At 48.0% G+C, this 3,728-nt stretch overlaps 1 long non-coding RNA gene across 2 annotated transcripts; it reads right to left on the bottom strand.

The window, feature by feature from the left end:
- Nucleotides 1-348: 348 nt before the first annotated feature.
- On the bottom strand, nt 349-2,536 carry LOC143809382 (uncharacterized). Of its 2 annotated transcripts, none has more exons than XR_013222253.1 (4): nt 1,716-2,536; nt 1,542-1,634; nt 1,391-1,465; nt 349-518 (listed from the first exon to the last, which is right to left on the bottom strand). It is a non-coding gene; the product is annotated as an uncharacterized LOC143809382 (long non-coding RNA). The 2 variants fall into 2 exon arrangements; XR_013222254.1 differs by having other exon boundaries at nt 1,391-1,462.
- Between the last annotated feature and the right edge of the window lie 1,192 nt (nt 2,537-3,728).

Below are 3,728 nucleotides of genomic sequence, written 5' to 3'. Positions count from 1 at the left end.
ATGTATGTATGTATGTATAGTATAGTTATGGTTATGCAGCAATGCTTATCTACGTACATGGTATAATTATGTATACACCATCTCCGGCAGCCATCTTGTGCATCTGGCAAGCGGACGCACAAGATGGAAGCACTTTACGATGCGGTTTGCAAACTCTTTTGTGCTGTCTGCCATTTTTGCCACACACTATATGGAAAGGTAAACCAACTCTTTTGTGTCTGCCTTGGCTTGGCTGGCCCTGGCCTGCTCCGCTAGTAAATAAAAATAGCACACATATTAACGGTAACAATATATATATTTTTTTAAATTGTTTTTGAAATACTTAACTTTTTTTTTTTTTGGGGTGGGGGGTGGTGTTTGCAAACAATTAGAAAAACAAACAAAAAAAATTTACATCCTCCCGTGCCTCAACAGGTGTCGCAGCGTGCGGCCATGCTGCTGTACCTGCTGCATGAGGAGAGCAACAGTTCTCTCCATCCGCTGTTGCTTGGCCAGCAGCCCTCTCACGGTGTCCGGTTCTGTGGATAGAAGATAGAAAAAGTTGGAGAAGGGAAGGTGATTAAGGCTTCTTTCACACTAGCGTCTGGCTTGGCCTGCCGCAGTGCGTTGGGTCGAGGTTACCAATGCTAGCGTTGTGTGCACCGCAAAACGGGGGCAGCGGATGCATTTTTCCTGCGCATCCGCTGCCCCATTGTGAGGTGCGGGGAGGTGGGGGAGGAGTTCCATACCGCGCATGCGCTGCCGAAAATGGCGGACCTTAACATGTATCGTTTTTTGCATCCGGCAGTTTTTGCATCCGGTGGTTAGCCACAACCCGGCGCAACGTTCGCACAACTATTGAGACGTGTGGCAATGCATCACTAATGTTAGTCAATTTAGAAAAATGCATCCTGCAAGAACTTTTGCAGGGTGCGTTTTTGGTCCAAAAGGACGCATTTGCGACGTATTTCAAAAAACGCTTGTGTGAAAGTAGCCAAAGCTGCAAATACGGCATGTGTTTACATACCCAGAGATTTCAGGTACCATTAAATTGGCAAGTGGCAAAAAAAAAAAGAAGTACATACTCACATTGCGGTGTTGGGCAAGTTCCGCGCCGACAGCTTCCCGCTGTGCTGTGCTTTACGGCCGGCGCTCACATTCAGTGCGGGAAACTGACGGCTAGGGACGTGACAGACACCGTAATGTGAGTATGTTTTTATTTTTTTTTTTAACATTTACAATGGTAACCTGGGCCCTGCGCTTAGTAACCCGATGTTTACCCTTGTTATCCGGGGGACTTCGGCATCGTTGGTCGCTGGCGAGCTGTCTGTGTGCAATTTTTTTGGGTTGCTTTTGTAGTTGTCAAATGTGACATCCCACCGATAACCTCTCCCACTGTCTGTATACTTACGGAGAAAGGACGCCTGTTGCTCATCACTGGAGCTGCTGACCACCCATCCCCTCGCGTGGGCCAGAGCTAACGCTGCTAAAATGAAGCAAATACATATCTGGTTAACAAATGAATTCGGTGTGGGGAGGCGCGCGCAGTTTTGGTCACTTACGACTGCTCGCCGCAGGGGAGAAACACTCCGACCCGGGGGAGGAAGATGGGTGGCGGAAGGGCGGGGTTGTTTGCAGCGGTGGTGTAACTGCATCTGTAATGTATACAATATTTCAGCTCCCCTCTAATGTCCCATAAGCTGTTATAAAATTGCAATATATGACGGTTAACTTACGGGACGGTCCGGGCTGTGGGCTGCCGCTGGTGACCGCAGTAGTGGCTGCCGCCGATGCCTGATGCCGGTGACGTCTCTCTACACAAAAAAAAAATAGAAGCGCAAGGTTTAGACACCAAAACTACAGATCTCCATACTTAAAAAAAAAATAAAAATTGGCGCCATTGACAGCAAAAGTTAGGAGCCAATGGAAATTGGCATGCATTTGTTATGTATACAATATTTCAACTCCCCTCTAATGTCCCGTAAGCTGTTATAACATTGCAATATATGACGGTTAACTTACGGGACGGTCCGGGCTGTGAGCTGCCGCTGGTGGCCGCAGTAGTGGCTGCCGCCGATGCCTGATGCCGGTGGCGTCTATCTACACAAAAAAAAAAAAAAAGAAGCGCAAGGTTTAGACACCAAAACTACAGATCTCCATACTTAAAAAAATAAATAAAATTGGCGCCATTGACAGCAAAAGTTAGGAGCCAATGGAAATTGGCATGCATTTGTTATGTATACAATATTTCAGCTCCCCTCTAATGTCCCGTAAGCTGTTATAACATTGCAATATATTATGGTTAACTTACGGGACGGTCCAGGCTGTGGGCTGCCGCTGGTGGCCGCAGTTGTGGCTGCCGCCGATGCCCGTTGCCGGTGTCGTCTCTCTACAAAAAAAAAAAAAAAGAAACGCAATTTTTAGACACCAAAACTACAGGGCTACAGACCCCCCCAAAAAAACGTAGGCCATTGGCGGCAAGGAGTTTAATTAAATATTGCCTCGCCAAATGTTGGCACATATATAAAAGATAGGAAGCGCCGCACGGCAGCGTGCGTCTCCTAACTCCCCCCTCCTGGCAGGGCGCGCAGTGTTGCCGACCTCGTCGTAAAGATTTCTGGACAATGTACATAACAATAGCGGCCATCCATAAAAATTAAATATGGGGGGGGGAGATTCTGGAAGCCATGACGTGAGCACTTTATCACGGACACCGCATTTTGCTCTCAGTCAAGACGGACATGAGAACAAAGTGGCATATCCAGGACAAGTTGGCAACCACGAGCACGATTATCCCAATTCCCCCCTCCCAGTACCGTGCGTCACCCAAATACCCCATACTGGTACTTGCCTCGCCTTGTCTCCGCCAGCAACTCTGCCAGAAGAAGTGGCTGCTTGTAACGGAGATCGGCCCACTTCTTCCGCAGCTGGAGCACACTGCGGCGGAGGCCAAATCTCCGCTCCATCATACGCCCAATGCGGCGCAGGACCTCATTTTTGTGGAGATTGGGGTGGGTAGGGCGACTCTCCCGACCCTCGTAATCGAGGGCATCCATTTCTCCCACAAAAAAACGAACCTCAGTCTGCCCCAGAGGAGCAGACCGCTGTCTCGCCACCATTTTAAGAAAATGAGATGCTCGGCAACGCCTAACCACGCCCAGAGAACGTCCTTGACTCTGCCTCGCTACCGCGCGATCCACATCGCTATAGCGTCTCTGTTTATGCACAGCGTCGCGGTTGTGACGCTGGCTCCCGAACTCTCTTTTTGGCGTTCCCATTATCAAGCCGCAGCGCTCATCGTCCTGGTTTGTTTTTCAGCGGCTTGTACAGTAATTTTTGGGTATTATATCAGTATGGCTGTTGTGTCAACATAATGTACCTTATGTATAGAAAATGTGAATGTAGCCATAAAATCGTCGAAAAAAATTAACATGTGTGAACGCTACGTAACACTATTGGATGTCTTGTGTCAGTTTAGCTAATCATATGTACAAATTTTTTTTTTTTTCTTTTTCAGGGATCAATGGTAGAGTTTCTGATGGCGGAGTTTTGGAGCACACCGATTTTGGGGAACGCTTGAAAGAACAGAAACTGGCCTTGCCGCCCAACAGCGACACTACTGAAAACCTGAACTTTGTGTTTGTCGGAGATGAGGCGTTCCCACTGCATCCCAACCTTCTGAAGCCCTTTTCCCAGAAAACTCTGACACCGGAGCGGCGCATTTTTAATTACCGACTTTCAAGAGCTCG

Source organism: Ranitomeya variabilis, chromosome 2 (assembly GCF_051348905.1).
Source record: "Ranitomeya variabilis isolate aRanVar5 chromosome 2, aRanVar5.hap1, whole genome shotgun sequence".
Taxonomy (NCBI): Eukaryota; Metazoa; Chordata; class Amphibia; order Anura; family Dendrobatidae; genus Ranitomeya; species Ranitomeya variabilis.
The sequence above is the reverse complement of the archived record's forward strand: the minus strand, read 5'-3'. Positions and strand labels throughout refer to the sequence as shown.